At 42.8% G+C, this 17,067-nt stretch overlaps 1 protein-coding gene across 9 annotated transcripts in view; it reads left to right on the forward strand.

Moving 5' to 3' along the window:
* The window catches only part of RBM47 (RNA binding motif protein 47), a 78,917-nt gene that overhangs the window by 36,506 nt on the left and 25,344 nt on the right, over positions 1–17,067 (forward strand). The window contains exon 1 of one of the 9 annotated variants that reach the window (XM_035111935.2): positions 4–180. The exons of the other annotated variants lie outside the window; for them this stretch is intronic. The gene's annotated coding sequence lies outside the window, so the exon portion shown is untranslated. Of the gene's footprint in view, positions 1–3; positions 181–17,067 lie in introns of those variants that run through there. 9 annotated transcript variants of the gene reach the window in all.

The raw sequence follows: 17,067 nt of genomic DNA on the forward strand, positions 1-17,067 counted from the left end.
GTGTTTTGTTACCATCATACCCTGTTCTCAGTGGTGTTTGCATGGAGGGTGGAACTGAAGGTTGTTTAGTGTCTTGTAAAACATTTACCAAAAGCAGTCAGCCATAGATTTGAAGGGCATTCCATTGCCAGAGAGGGAGCGAAGTTGCACGAAAGAGGGCGAACGCCAGGTACTTGCCAGGTACAGTTTCATATTTTTCATCTTCTCCTTATCCAAGAGGCTTTCGGCAGAGGGGCACTGTTTGTGATGACGTGGAATGAAAAACGAAATGGGTCCCAAATAGTTCTGTTAAATAGCAACCATGTACCGGTATAATTCATTTCCATACGTGACTTGCAGGAGTGAACGTTCGGTGACTGTTTGTGGATGGATTTGGGTGGTTTTGCACTAAACAAAAAACCCACCTCAATATTAGTTATGAAATGGTTTCAATGTGACTCAGCAGCAGGCAAATCACCCATGAGTTTAGGGTTTGCAACATTAACAATGTGCAATTCAGTGATTTGCAACTTGGATGTGGTTAAAGGCTGATTTTCTTTGCAAGGTTCTGCTGTGTTGGTTTTCTTTGTAAAACGGATATTAGAAATGAGGCTAGCTTACTGTTCATTGTGGCTTTCCCCTCGTACAGTAACATGTATGTTAACATGTTCTAGCGTAAACACGGATAGTTTCTGACTTAGAGAGAGTGTTAAAAATGGAGGATTTTACTGGCAGTTAGAAGCTACACAGTGTACAATTAGAGGTTAATTACATAGGGATCCCTAATCTCGCTTGCACGCAAAACTTCACGTTTTGTGAATGTCTTGAGAAGGTCACATACCAACTTTTTGTGCATGGGGAATGCAAAGTGTATGGTTTGTTGGCAAATTGGCTATTCTGTACACTGCAAAATGTAACAATGCAAAAGAGGCTTGCTTTTCTGTGCACTGCTGTTTCGTGGCGTGAAAGTGTCAGTGTTTATTGCCTAGGAAAACCAATTGTGCCATCTTTCTCAAAGCAATGGATACTTTTTGAATTGTGGCCGCATTTACCTGTTGAGCCTATGTGCTCTCCAATTTACGCTAAATGGATAGTGCCGGAATACAACAGTTCCTAAACAACATTCGTATGAATATGAATTAAATTATCTTGAGCCACTCGCCATTGCTATTTGTGTATAAAGGACAAACATATTTCAACCATTCTTTTGAGGATAGTGGTTCTCTTCCTAATCGCTGTATCCTAAAGACTAACGACCAGCATGACTGTAATCCAATGACTCTGTACCTGAATCGTTTTTGAAGAAATGCTTTACCAAAAAGAGCAGTCTCCAATTTGCAGCTTTTGTAAACAGGCCTGCTTGTAGTAGTGTTTTACCTTTCCTCATTTGCTAGGACAACTATGTTGTGGACTTCATTTGTCTTATACACTTCACAATGCATAGTTGCTTGTGTGCCTAAATGCTCAGTTCTCATGTTCTCGGTGGGCAGAAGACAGATCAGGATTTACTGGAAGACATCTGGGAAATTTGCAAGTGATCTGCAATGGCAGAAGGGCTTTTCCCAACAAAATAAGGCTGCTGAAAAGTAGAAAGGAAAAGAACAGTAAGCAATCTTTTGTGGGAAAGGACCGAAAGCTCAGTTCTGGTACCAACCAAAAACAAATTCTTTGGCTCCGAACATGCTCAGAAGCACACTTTAGCCATTTAATTCTGACTGTATGTATTTTACACCTGGCTGCGGTTGATCAGTCTAGGGTTTCTAGTAAAAAAACAAAGAAGATCCAACAAGCCTGCCACTTGTATCCCTGTTCTAAGTTTTATAGCTTCTCTTGGGTCACAAGGGCCTCAATTTAAAGCTAAAAGAGAGGTGACAATGTTATCTATTGTCATGTGGCGACATTTTTCTTTTACAAAAACTGATCACCATAAGAATTGGCAGATTAAAAGAGATGGTACACAGTGCATGTTTACTTGGAAGTAAATCCCAGTATGGCTTACTCCCAAATCAGGGTAAGTACGGTAGGATGGGTAGCCTCAGACTTTAATGCTACTGTTATAGAAAAATAGGAGCGCCTACATACTCACACATAAGTCCCATTTTCTTCTGAGTATATGCTTGTCTTGCCCTCTTGCATGTTCCACAAGAGGCTAATTCAGTCCTCAAGTGACTAGGCTTTCTTGAACTTGCTCCCAAATGAAATGGCTCCATATGGGTTGGATGGAGAGACAAAAGGGTGAGGGGAACCCCAGCCCTGGAAGTAGTCACAAAAGCAAGAATCCATATGTCATGTCTAGAGTGTTGGACGAGGACCAGGAAGACACGAGTTCTACTCAGGACATTAAGTTCAGTGGGTGACCTTGGTTGGGGGCCAGTCACCCTCTCCGAGCCTGACCCAATTCCAGGGACTTTTGTGAGGAAAAAATGGTGGTGGGGTGGAACATCTGACTTCCTTGGAGAAAAAGCACAATTAACACAGTAGCAATCAGAATAAAATGGGAAAAGCGAGGTTTCCATTTCATACTGAACATGCATTTGTTGACAGAGGTATTGCACTTTCTATGTTCCAAAATGTCCATCTTTAATCATTTAATCCTCAGGCACTGTCTCAAATTTAAGGAGGACTTGCTCTGAAATAAGTGTGCAACCTTAAGGCATTTGAAATCTTAGGATAAAACAGATAAGCTGGATATCTTTAAAAAAAAATTTTTTTAATTGCTTTTTTAACTTTGAAGAATGACAGGACAATAAGCTGCCCAGGTTTCCAGAATGATCTGGCTGCAAATCAATATCATGAATATAAAAATGGGTGTTGGACATATTTTTTCCTGTAGCTGGGGGTGGGGTGTGTGGAAATGGACATCTCCCCCGACTCTCTGTATTGTAAGGGAAACTGAATTGGGAAAATGGCCTTAGCAACTTGCTTAGATTATGTGAGGGATAAGCTAAGGACATGAGTGAGGTGGATTTTATCCCATGTTAGTCATCATCTGCATCCTTGTTTACTAAGTTCCAGTCAGTTACACCTGCGCAAATACAGTAAAGGTAAAGGGTCGGCACACAAGTCTCAGAGAGAAATTTAACAGCAGAAACTTCTGTCGGAATGGGAATGCTGAGGTGGCAAGAACGTCGGGTCTTCTGTATTTATTTGCAACGCTCAAATTATTTTACAAACTACTTTTTAATGGGCATTTTGCATGGTGCCCTGATTATGTGCAAACACACGCAAATGCAGCCGGAGTATAGGAAAGCCAAAAACATTTTAAAAATAAATAGAACCATTATTTTGAAATGATATAGAAACAATACAGAGTGAGAGCATGGGTAGAGCACAATAAGGAGCTCCAGTGCCTTCCTTTCCCCATGTTTGTAGGTGGATTTTTGTGGTCTTCACAGTCTTGGAATTGGCAGACCTGCCAAGATAGGTGGCAAGCTCCCAAATCCAGTGGTACCTTGGTTCTCAAACGCCTTGGTACTCAAACAACTTGGAACCCAAACACTGCAAATCCAGAAGTAAGTGTTCCGGTTTGCAAACTTTTTTCAGAAGCCGAATGTGCTCCGTTTTGAGTGCCACACTTCCGTTTTGAGTGTTACGCTGAGGTCTGTATGTTTTTGCTATTTATTTTGTGTTTTTGTTTTTGCTGCTCTTTTTTGTTTTTTGTTTTTGTGGCTGTGTGGAACCCAGTTCAGCTACTGATTGATTGATTGTGTGACTGCAGTACATTGTTTATTGCTTTCATTTTATGGATCAATGGTCTTGTTAGATAGCAAAATTCATGCTAAATTGCTGGGTTTTTAAAAAAATGCTGTTGTTTTTAAAAGTCTGGAATGGATTACAGTCATACCTCTGGTTGCGAATGTGATCCGTGCAGGAGGCACATTTGCCACCCACAGCTTTCACAGCCTGAAGTGTCTGCACATGCACATGACGTGATTTGGCGCTTCTGCACATGCGTGTGACGTAATTTTGTGCTTCTGTGCATGAGCGAGAGCCGAAGTAACCCGTTCCAGTACTTCCGGGTTCGGCGTGGTCCGCAACCCGAAAATGCGCAACCCGCAGCGTTTGTAACCCGAAGTATGACTGTAATCCATTTTGCATTACTTTCTATGGGAAAGGGCGCCTTGGTTTTGGAACACTTTGGTTTTTGGAATAGACGTCCGGAACGGATTAAGTTTGAGAACCAAGGTACCATTGTACTCCCCAATGAGAGATGCAGTTCCCTGGGGACTGTGGCTGTTCAGGAATTACACTTTCCCATTTCATGGAAACCTTTGGACCTGTGATTTTGTGTTGCAGATGCCCAAAGCCATCTCTGGTCTCGGGCCACCAGAAGCACCTTGCGTATTTGGTTGTCTTGAGGGATCCTGTTAGGATCCCCCCCCCTCTCTTTTGCAGAACCATAAGCAATTTGGGAGGACAGCAAGTTGTTATTGTCTTCCCTTCCAGAGGCTCTTTTATCCATAACTTGCCCTTTCAATAAAGGGACTGCGGGTAACTGGGAATCCTTGTTAGTAAAGTGTTTCCAGGGTTGCCAGTTGGAGAGATGGATTATTGGGCATGCAGTGGACTCGCTTCTCGCAGAGAAAACTCCCATGTGTGTTCTTGCCTAGATGGCTTTCATGGCTTTCTGCAAAGCTGGAAGGAGCCTTAAAACAAAATCCCTGACCTTCAGGAGTTAGTTGGTTTTCTGGTCTGTTGGGCAAAAAAATGCTCTCAGGACACACAACCATTGTCTGCTCAGCATAGCAGAGACAAATACATGAGGAGGAGAGATCTGCAATGTGTGGTGCAAAAAGTTTAAACTTTGTACAGATAACCCTGATGCAAGATTGAAATACACCAGAAAAAAAGTTTTAAAATGTATGCAATATATCAAACAATATCAAAATGTGCTTACAACAGTGCTGACAGTATTAGTAGTCCTATAAATAGCTATAAACTGCCACCCATAACAAAGAGAAATGCATATTTGCAGTGTTAATCTTTTAACTACCTAGTTAATGACTGCCACCCCCCATTACACTCAGGAAACACACAGTAATATCTCCATTTACCCCTTCTTCTCCTGGAACTACTATTTAAATGCCACAAAACAGAACTAATTAATCTCCAATTAAGCACCAATAAGAATAAAAACAAAAGCTAAAGAATTATGTTGTAATTACAAACTCATCAAAACGACCTCTATAAGGCAGCCAATGTATCCTTAGCTGGAATCCGTATATCAGGATTCCTTTTTTTTTCAAAAACCACAAGCAAAAGCCATTCTTAAGTAACAGAAAACACCGAATGGGATTCAGCTACGTTTTACTCAGGCTAGACATGCTGGAATTAATGAACATGACTAAGACTATGTGCACATTGCTGTTTAGTCTAGTTCCAGGCTTTTGAATGCATGTGCACATGATGTTAAAGGATGTGGGCAGCGCTGTGGTCTAAACCACTGAGTCTCTTGGGCTTGCCGATTGGAAGGTTGGCGGTTTGAATCCACACGATGGTGGCAAACTCCTTTTGCTCTGCCCAGCTCCTGCCAACCTAGCATGCCAGTGCAAGTAGATAAATAGGTACCGCTGTGGCGGGAAGGTAAACGGCGTTCCCGTGAGCTCTGGTTTCCATCACGGTGTCCCATTACACCAGAAACCGTTTAGTCATGCTGGCCACATGACCTGGAAAGCTGTCAAACGGTGGTGGGGCTTCCGTTCCCTTCCCTGTGTGCCCCAAATATCTGCTCCAAGGAGGTTCCCTGGAGGAGATCGGAGGGAAAGAAGAACTGCTGTGTGCTCAGGAGTTCATTGTGTCAGTGGAGCTGCGACATTGGATACGGTCCTCAGAGTTCAGGTCTTGACCCTGCTTCAAGGTCTCGTGCAAGCCCATGAGGAGTTTGACAAGTGCTCTTTCACGTAGGGATGGGAAGACACCTTAAAGTCCAACCCATTCCAGTTCTGAATTGGGCAAGGGACTAACTTCGTTCCTTGTTGTCGTTTCCTTGTGAATCTGAAAAGTTTATTTCTGAGTAAACATGCCAAACGTTGACGCTGCACAATTTCACGCTCACTACAGGAAGGAGTCAGAATCCTTGGGGGGAGAATTTCACTTCCTGAAAAATACACATGAAAAATATGTAGAGCAGGTATCCATTCTGAGCTAGTTTAATGAGCTGTATGAGAACAAACAGGGAAAAGAAAATGCTTGTGTTACATACTGGGATATGTGCATTACATATATTCCTGTGATCTTGTTTTATCAAGTTGCTTTGCTGCCCATAAAGTTCATTAGATGGAGTACATTTCTGGTCTCCACAGTATATTGGAAGGAAAAAATACATGTATAATTTTAAGCCAGAGTGCATTTTAAACTATTACCCCGGGGGCGGGGGAGTTTTTTATTACTATGCAGTTGTGTTGAAACAAGGGCTTAATTGTTTTCAGGATGAAGTTCCAAGCCCCATGCAATCAAGTACTTGGCGTCAGATTTTAAATGGGAGATATGGTTGTGCAGAAGGTCCTAAACTTCCATAAGAACTAGAAACTTAGCTTCTCTCCCCCTTTTAAGTGAAGACAGGAAATATTGAGATTCTTTTCAAGTTGCCAAGCAATAGTCTGCAACCTTTCTTGATCTGGGGTCCGCCTTTAACTGAAACAAGTATTAAGGTCCCATTTCTTAATTCTTTTCACCATATATCTTTCTGATGGTGCTGCTGTTGTGAACCATGGCTTGATCTCAACCATCCCTCAACCCACCAGTTGAGGACCAGTGGCCTAATTTTTCAGAAACAGGAAATGCTGTCTTATGTTCTACTTTATGGACAGGTTTGAGAATAGAGAGGAGGTTCCCAGCTTGCCATCAGGAAGGTTTATTGCTTGCAATAAATTGACTGACACACAACCATCTACCCAGCAATTGACTTAAGCCCACATTCTGCCGGTAGCCATAGATATAGTTCAGCTTGCACTTTAAATGGAGTTTCTCATATGGCTTATGTTTAAAGAGTCACGAGTGTTTAGAATGGCACCTGTTATGTATAACATATTTTAAAGGCAAATAAGTGCTCAATATTAGAACCTTCATATGCTTAGTGCATCTATATTTATTAGGATGTCCTCTCAAGTGTAAAATAATGTTGACATTCCATGTTGGTGGTCTGCTTCTAAGATTATGATTCTTATTAATATACTTTCAAGCCAAATCAGTACAATCCAGTAATAAGATGCACTGCATGTTCTAGCATACCACGGATGCATTCAGTTTTCTTTTCAATATCTTGTGTCAGGTTCTCTTGCTGTATTTGGACACTTCTCAGATATTATTGAACAGGATTACCCACACGTTTCTCTTCTCGATAAAGCAGGTACTGTAGTTAGTGTTTCATTTCAAAGTCTTCAGGCTATCAGCCGTTTCATAAATGGCATCACACCTAAAGTGGGAATACAACACACATTTCCAAACACAAAGTGCTCAACAGAGAGGCTAAATCAGGCATCCCCAAACTGCAGCCCTCCAGATGTTTTGGCCTACAATTCCCATGAGCCCTAGCTAACAGGACCAGTGGTCAGGGATGATGGGAATTGTAGTTCAAAACATCAGGAGGGGCGAAGTTTGGGGGTGCCTGGGCTAAATTGAGTGCAACTCTATGTTAACTGAGTGCTTGATGGCAAATTCAGATTTCCTTGACACATGTGAAATGGCTTTGTCATTCATCCTGGGTCAATTATACTGTACAATTGAAGTTTCACAGCCAAGCAAAAGGAGTTTGTTGCTCTTTTTGTTTTACCATTACAATATTATTCTGACAGCGACAACATAGTGAAGGATGAAAAGAAGTTTGTTTCCTTAGCTGATCAGTTCTGAGGCAAACTTTGAAAAATCTCTCTTGCTTGATTCCAGCTTACTTGAACACTTGTAGAACTTGGAGCAAAACAACCAAGAGTCTGTATGACGTGTGTCTGCGGGGGCGGGGGCGATGGTACCCCCCTCCCCGATGGTGCCGGGGGCAGTGCGCTCACCCGCCCCTCCTGTTCCTCCACCAGTGAGCCTCCACAGTCACTTACGGACTCACTGATAAGACTGTGTTCATGGAAGAAAAACTTACTCGACTACAGGGGATCCCCAAAGAAGAAGAAGAAGAAATTGGCACTCAGTAGACACAGTGCATGCACACAATACATTGAAAGCACATAACCCTCTCCCCCTCTCCAGAATCTTGAGAAGTTTGTTTGTTAAGGGTGCTGGGAATTGTAGGTCTGTGGCGGTAAACTACAGCTTCCAGGATTCTTGATGTGCTTTCAATGCATGCACTCGCATGGTTGCGGCCTCTGCATGCCCACGTTTGGTACGCATGGAAGTAGCAAAAGGACTGATACCTTTCCAGGAAAATTTGGAGCTGAGTTTGCCCATAGTAATACGTCAACATGTTATTCCCCACTTCGATATCCTCTCTTTAAAATTTATTTATTTGGTTTTTCAGGTTAAAGTTTTATAATCACATATCCAACATACAACATAGAAACAAAATTCCAAAGAATCTCCTGCACCTCCCTCCTCTCCTTTGTGGGTCCTACTGTTAATCATTTCCTCCTGCATCTTTTATGATAATCCATGTCTTTTACCACTCAATTGCATCCTCTTAGATTTACACTGAGCCTGCAGTGCAGCACGGCACAATAAATGTAGGCTAGCAAACTTGCGAAGTAACCTCTTGCTTAAAAGTCTGACTGCATTTGGCAAAGGCTCCCATCACTTCCTTATCCATCAGTTTTTATATGAGTTAAATCAGGGGTAAATTGGAGAAGTGAAAGACGCCATGTTTGCACTTCTCAGGCCCTGGAGATGACAATATGGCAATACACTTAGCAGGCATGCAATTTATTGCGCTGTTCGAAATCCACCCTTCCCAGTGCTTGCAAGCAGGATGGAGAGGGGAAAAGAGAGTTTACAAAATGGGCGAGTCTCCCAGAAGCAGGGCACAGGTTTTCCATGGGCAGGGCTGGAGCTTTATCAGAAGATAGAGCAAGGGAGGGGAAGGTGGAGTACAGGTCTGGGCTCTCAGTGCAGTACATATGATTTAGCAAACAGGCTGCTGGAGATGGATGTCAGGGGCTGGGCAGAGGAGGAGGAAAAGTGGTGGAGACGGGCCCCCCATCCTGACCCTTCCAAGGAGGAGGGAGAAGAAGACAGTACAGTGGTACCTTGGTTCTCAAACAACTTGGAACCTAAGCACTGGAAACCCGGAAGTAAGCATTCTGGTTTGCAAACTTTTTTTGGAAGCCGAACATGCTCCATTTTGAGTGTTTCCAATTTGAGTGTTACGCTTCCGATTTGAGTGCCATAGTTCCGTTTTGAGTGTTACGCTTCCAATTTGAGTGTTACGCTTCCAATTTGAGTGCCACAGTTCCATTTTGAGTGTTATGCTGATGATTTGAGTGCCACACTTCTGTTTTGAGTGCCACACTTCCTTAGCTGCCAGGGATGATGGGAGTTGTAGTCCATCAACAGCTGGACACCTGAGTTTGAGAAACATAGCCTTAGAGGTTGGAAGCTTTTTACCCAGAATCCTGTGTTTCCACAAATCACCCAGTTGTGGAGTTCCAAGATTTCTTATGCTGCCATTAACTCTTTATAGATGGCCTTCTTACTAGTTTGTGGAGGGTCAATTATCAGGATAGCAAAGTAGTCAGATAAGCATGAACAAATTTTAGAAACGGTGTCATATCCGCCCCCCGGCTAATAGTGCTTTATTATTTTTTTCTTATTGTTATTTTTTAAATATTTTATTTTGACAAACTAATCATCATAAATAAATAATTTCAACACTTCTTGCAATGGTTTGAGCCCTTTCCGTTTTAACAGTACAAATTCTACAAACACCCTTCATATCTCCTCAAAATCATTTCTCCTGCATATTCCCCGTCTTACCTTAATGGCACGTTAATTTATCATTAATAGCTATATCCCACACCTCTTTATACCATTCTTCCATTTTATATTCCACTTGCCCCTTCCACTTCCTAGCTATAATAACTCGTGCAGCTGTCAATATATTTGTGAGCAAGTCCTTCATAGCCTACGAACCTTCCACCCCATTGTAAATTGATAATAATGCTGCCTCTGGACTTTCAGTCAGCTTTAACCCAGTGATTTCTGTTATCTCCTTAAACACCCTTTGCCCCCCAAAATGTACATATTTACACCCCCACCACATGTGAACATAATTCCCTGTTTCCTGGCATCCCCTCCAACATAACACCGAATATTCCTTGTTTATTTTATTTAATCTGACTGTTGTATTTAACACCAGAAACAGGGTTAAATAACTGTTTTAACTACCAAACTGAAAGGAAGAAACCTGTTCAGCCTTTGGGGATGGACTCCTTTGCATAAAGAGAATTTCCTTGGGATTGGTTCACCCTTGCTATTCAATAAGATTTCATTGGTGTATGAAATCTGAGCCTGGCAGTAGAAAGAGCATTTACGGTAGGTGGCTCTAGCCATTTTGCAATCACTGGGATCCTCCAGATGTCCAGTTTGCTGAGCTCGCACACTGATTAACTTACACAAAGCTTGCACAGAGCTTTGATTATATCCGGCCTTTACCAGGCATCTCTTCTGACTTGTTTTCAGGGCAGTTACATGACAACCAAGCATCCACCCTGATTCACTTGCTGGGTGTTTACATGTATTCCTCTTATTCATTCATCTCATACTTTTCCATGTCACTTTCCTAACTGCAGAAAGTTGTTTGTTTGCTTGTTTTAAGGAAATGGGTGGTGGTCTCTTGTGGGCTGCAGAACTTTGCATGTTCAGACCCAGAGACCTCCCCCCTAAATAAACACACAATTGACTCAAATTTTAGTTTTGGTTTTTGGCAGAATTTAGGCCGCAACTTTATTTATTACAGAAAAGTGAGTGGTTGCATAGGCTCTGGTTCAACTAGCTCCCTACACCATTGCAGGTAGCGCTGACCCAGAGCTCTATCATAGGTCAGCCAAGGGTGAACACCTGAGATAGGTGAAAAGCCCAGGAACAGACTCTGTTCACCCCCACCCCAGATGCGCCCCTGGACTCAGGCACAGGCACAACCCCCTTTCGGGGGTTGACCAAACCAAGTTGAGTCCCTGGATTCCTTTAATGAAATACCCTTCTTCCTGTGTGTGGCAATTATTCTGTCCGTGGTGTTTCTTCTGTCCTTGTAAGGTGTTGTGTCCTTCTTTCCCCCAATTGTTGCTGTTATCCATCATGCCTTGGGTGGAGCTGATAGGGTTCTTCCTGATTTAGATCTTCTTCTTCTTCTTCTTCTTCTTCTTCTTCTTCTTCTTCTTCTTCTTCTTCTTCTTCTTCTTCTTCTTCTTCTTCTTCTTCTTCTTCTTCTTCTTCTTCCGTCCTTAAGAATATGCATTCAGCATCCTAATGAGAGCAGAAGGAGCCACAGATTATTGCGGCGCATTTAACTAAAATAAGGTTGTTTCCATTGTGGAAAGCAGGACTGTGGGATAGCTCCATTGGTAACAGCAGAAAGCCTTCATCTCAGGGTTGTGAGTTTAAACCCCATGTTGTGCAGAAAAACAGAGATTCCTGCATTTTAGAGGGTTGGGCTAGATGACCCTCGGGGTCCTTTCTGTACAGTTCTATGATTGTCTAAAAATGGAGAAAATCAAAAACATGTCTTCCATCAGAGTATACAGATTAATGTCAGAGTTTCTGTATCCTGTCCCTCCAAGATACTGCAGGGAAAACCTGTTTTTACAATCATAAAGTAGGGAGGAGCCTAGCTCCCAGCTTGATATAAAAAAATCTACTTTCAATGCATTATCAAGTCGCTTGCAAACTGACTTTTTTTGTCATTTCTTCCAGTATCTTCCCTGTAATCAAAGTTAGACTGAGCAGTCTGCAGTTTCTCAGATGCCCCTTTTTGAAGCACTCCTTCCCTCCAGGGATTCTCAAAGATGATAGCCAGAGGTCCTTAGAATAGATCGGCACATTCCTTTCGCTCCCTAGCATGCGATGGATCTTCTTTTGAAAACTTCAACTTACTTAATGTTGATTGGGGTCTCCTAACCAAGTCCTTCCGGGACCAAGCATTGGGTTCCCCATACCCCAACCCATACAAATAAGATACCAATGAGACTGGTTTTGGGTCAAAACAGGCCACAACTTTATTAAATACAGGTGAAAGAGGTTTGGCAACCAAAATACTTCCAGCCCACCGGCCGGAAGTGATGCTTGGTCAGTCCAGGAGGGGGTTCCTAAGACTTACATCCAATAGGGTGACCCCCGCAGGGACCACCATTTGGGGGAGTACCTTTGGCCCTGGCCCTGCCTGGGCACTCGGACATGGCCACCCCCCCCCCCGGATCCCTTTAATGGGATAACCCAGCGTTTGGAGGAGCAGGCGAAGACTACAACCATCCAAAACAAAGGATTGCCCCAATGCGCAACCAGTTGTGACGATTGCTATGAGGTAGGCAAAACCACCAGGTCAGTGCCAATTAGTCCGGTGGGCAAATTCCTACCTGGCCACTTAAAGGATGGTGACCACCGTAGCCACAGCAAAGTCATTGACTATCAGCTTAAACCAAGGGTGGGTGGGCAGGGAAAGGAACAAACAGGTAATGCCCAAGGTGTGGGCTGCTTAAATGGGGAAGGGGTGGATCTGAGGGAAGCCTAACTACTCCATCGGCTCCACCCTTTGGCACAGCCTCAGTCCCCAGCCTGCATCCCCATTTGCTAAAGCTAGGTTCAGGCTAGGATTCAGTTCTTAATAGGCAGAGGGGGCTTAAGCCCGCAACGCCGCCACACCAATTGGGGTGAGCGGACTTGTTGCGAATCCTCCGCACTTGTCGCCTTATGTGAGGTTGCACGCAGTCCACCTTTTGGAAGATGGCGTGAGCAAAAGGGGAGGTGAATAATTCCATTTTCTCTTTGTCACTTGTTAATATTTCAGCACCCTTACTCAGCACTGGGCATACCAGAATTCCCTTCCTCTTGCTTCCAATGTACCCGAAAAGCCCCTTTTGTTGCTCTCGGTATCCCTCACCAGTCTCTGCTTTAGCTTTCCTTACACCTGCTACTCAGTGACCTGCCCTTTCTTTGTCAGTTCATCGGTGAGCCTTTTGTGCCGCAACACGGACTTTAAAAGACGTCTCTCCTTTTTCATTCCCATTAGCATTGCCTGCAATTGCATCTTTCTTTTGCAAACTCTCACTTAGCTTGAGCGCCGTTTGCCATTGCTATATCTAGCCATGAAATCTGTCCGCAATTTTCTGACCTTATCAAAACCATATTTCCTGAAATCCAAGGTCCATATTGAGTGCTCTCATCTTTAGCTTTCCGTAAGATCAGCTATTCAGAATTGTGTGGTCCCTTTTCCCTAAAGGTTCTGCTACTCTTCACTAAAGTTGCATTCAGACATGGGGGCTTTGTTAGTTTTCCTAGCACTTCTGTCCCGATTTCTAATGTTCCTTTTGCACAGCATTACATGCATTGCTATGGACCTGAGGCATTCTGATCAATAATGCAATGTTGTGTCCAATTTTAAATAGCAGGAAAGAACTGTATGTCAGGGTACTACCCCAAATTTCATTGTGTGAGTGGCAGTGGCATGATTGTGAAAACCTATTTCTGTGAACTGCCCTGAGACCTTCTGGTATACGGCAGTATATAAACTCAATTAATAATAATAATAATAATAATAATAATAATAATAATAATAATAATAATAAACACCACCAAATACCCACAATTTCCTGAGTATAAAGGTTTAAAGTGGATTCCCCCCCCCCCCGGGGGGGGAAACCTTTAAAAAGCTAATAGATTTCCAGAAGTGGCTTTTATAATATGTGAAAATGCAAACCGTATCAGGTAAGGAAACGTCAGAAAAAGGGAATAAAGTGAAGTCTTATTACAGCCCAACTTTTATCCTATTGGCTGGCATTTAAAAAATACAGGAATTCAACTGGTGGAGCTTTTCCCCTTCACTGCACCCAGTGCCGGATTTACGTATAAGCTAAACAAGCTATAGCTTAGGGCCCCACTCCCTTGCCCCCCCCAAAAAAAATATAAAGAAAGAAAAACCTGGATGTACATTTCCAAAATATAAGATAAAAAACAAATAAAATAAAACCTACCTACAGCAACAGTGTTTTGTGTTGTGATAGGTCCATACATTACCATATAGCATATATTCAACACACAAAACAGCGACAATTTGTTGTTGACAAAGGACAGCTGGACATAAAAAGGACCCCATTACCTTCAGTAGCTTAGGGCCTCATCAAACCTAAATCCGGCCCTGACTGCACCCATATGTGGGAGAAACCTGCACTTGCTGATTTTCTGCTGGTCACGTAGCTATTGAAAAGGCACAGAAGCCCTGCTGGAAATGTGGCTCGTGCAACATGAACACTGGAGTAGATGGTGGGTGGGAAAGTTAAAGGGAAGAGTGCTCGAGTTGCATGTTTCAGGCCTATAATTCAATTTAACTCCCCTCTTTTTGATGCATTCTCTCCGTCTCTCTGCACATTGTCAGCTAAAGTTTAAGCAAGAGTTGACCTTAAAGGTCCTGAGAAGATTAGCAAGAGGTTCCCTTCCTCCGAGACCAATGTTTAGTTTCCCTGGTTTAGTAATAGATTTGTCAGCTGATTAGTCAGCTGAAGAGCTGCAGAAATGAGAATGTGACCTTGTATATATCTAATATTTCATCCTGATCACATTAGGAGGCTCTTCCAGCTCACTCCTTCCTAAGAATATAGATTGTGTTTATGCCTATTCAAAATGGAATATGTTTCTACATAAATAGTGCAAGGCGCAAGACTGGGCAAACCTTGGGCACCTTGTTACCTAACAAAGGATTTTGAAACATTTGTTAAAAGCTGTGTATCAGGGCAATTTTTTTTAAAAGAGTGTGCTTGTTGTCTTTTCAGTAATTTGTGCATGTGAATGATGGCAAAGCTGAGAAAGGGAGAAAGATACTGCAAACCTTTATTCATTTATTCATTTATCCATCAATGGCTCCTCCTCATCCTGGAGAGTAGTGACTAGTGGGGTGCCACAGGGTTCTGTCTTGGGCCCAGTCTTGTTCAACATCTTTATCAATGACTTGGATGATGGGCTTGAGGGCATCCTGAGCAAGTTTGCAGATGACACCAAATTGGGAGGGGTGGCTAACACCCCAGAGGACAGGATCACACTTCAGAATGACCTTAACAGATTAGACAACTGGGCCAAAGCAAACAAGATGAATTTTAACAAGGAGAAATGTAAAGTACTACACTTGGGCAAAAAAAATGAAAGGCACAAATACAGGATGGGAGACACCTGGCTTGAGAGCAGTACATGTGAAAAGGATCTAGGAGTCTTGGTAGACCACAAACTTGACATGAGTCAGCAGTGTGATGCAGCAGCTAAAAAAGCCAATGCAATTCTGGGCTGCATCAATAGGAGTATAGCATCTAGATCAAGGGAAGTAATAGTACCACTGTATTCTGCTCTGGTCAGACCTCACCTGGAGTACTGTGTCCAGTTCTGGGCACCACAGTTCAAGAAGGATACTGATAAGCTGGAACGTGTCCAGAAGAGGGCAACCAAAATGGTCAAAGGCCTGGAAACGATGCCTTATGAGGAACGGCTTAGGGAGCTGGGTATGTTTAGCCTGGAGAAGAGAAGGTTAAGGGGTGATATGATAACCATGTTCAAATATATAAAAGGATGTCATATAGAGGAGGGAGAAAGGTTGTTTTCTGCTGCTCCAGAGAAGCGGACACGGAGCAACGGATTCAAACTACAAGAAAGAAAATTCCACCTAAACATTAGGAAGAACTTCCTGACAGTAAGAGCTGTTCGGCAGTGGAATTTGCTGCCAAGGAGTGTGGTGGAGTCTCCTTCTTTGGAGGTCTTTAAGCAGAGGCTTGACAGCCATCTGTCAGGAATGCTTTGATGGTGTTTCCTGCTTGGCAGGGGGTTGGACTGGATGGCCCTTGTGGTCTCTTCCAACTCTATGATTCTATGATTCTATTCTATGATTCTATGATTTTAGCCATAGGACTTAAATGGCTTCTTTCTGCTGTCATTCTTGCATTATACTTACATGTGTTCTCATTGGAAGGAGCGATTTTTAGGGGATACACATCTCTAAACAACAACAAGATAAGTAACCGGGGGCACAGATGCAACCAGAACCATCAGCCAACCATGCAAGAAAACTTCAACGTTTGGCTGATGCTGTTTATTAGTAAGATCCAAAGGGCAGTTTTGTGTAGCAAAATGCTGCAGATTTTAGGATAACTTAAGATAAAAAATGCATGATAAATAAATGATAGGTTTACAGTATATTTTCTCAGCCAAAATCTGCTTGATGTTTCATTAACACACAAGAAGGGTTCTCCATTTTAATGCAAATACTTACCTAGATAACAAATGATGCATTGATATTTTGGGGAGCAAGAAAGCTGTTAAAGCGCACTTTCCTGAACCAAAAATAAGTTTCCTCCATCTTCCATACTTGCTCTGCATGTAATATTGAGCCTATGGCAGTATGGCGAAGAGGGCCCAACGACATGTGTATATTGTCCCAATTTTTTTAGATTAAAAAAACAGGATGCATATCTTCCGAGATGTTCTCCCAGGCGAGTCAGATGACCCACACTGAGATCCACCCCCCAAAAAAGCACATTTTGGGGGGGGGGTGATCTTGCATGGTGTCCCAAAACACATGTTTCTGGGTGCTGCGCAAGATCGTGGCACAGGGGGGGTGCTTTTTAGGGGAGAGATTGCATCGTGCAAGCACACGAGATAGCATCGCCCCAAATGGCCAATGCAATCTCACATTTAAAAAATGGGGTTTCCTGTTTTTCCCAGGACCTTTGGTCCTGAAAGACAGTATTTTTCTTTCGCAAATAGTCAGCAGGAGGGCCTTGGAGGACCTTCACAGGGGTTGTAGGGGGGCCTTTAACACTTTACCTCCTGTTGCAGTCTTGCACTTATATGGGAAATAAGTGTGTACAGCTGAAAATGCAGGCAGCACTAAGATAAATTCAACAGGGTAAATATGTTTTGGTGGATGCAGTAATGGTATAGTTTTTGTAAAATATGCAGGGA

This window comes from Zootoca vivipara, chromosome 9 (genome assembly GCF_963506605.1).
Source record: "Zootoca vivipara chromosome 9, rZooViv1.1, whole genome shotgun sequence".
In the NCBI taxonomy this organism is placed as follows: domain Eukaryota; kingdom Metazoa; phylum Chordata; class Lepidosauria; order Squamata; family Lacertidae; genus Zootoca; species Zootoca vivipara.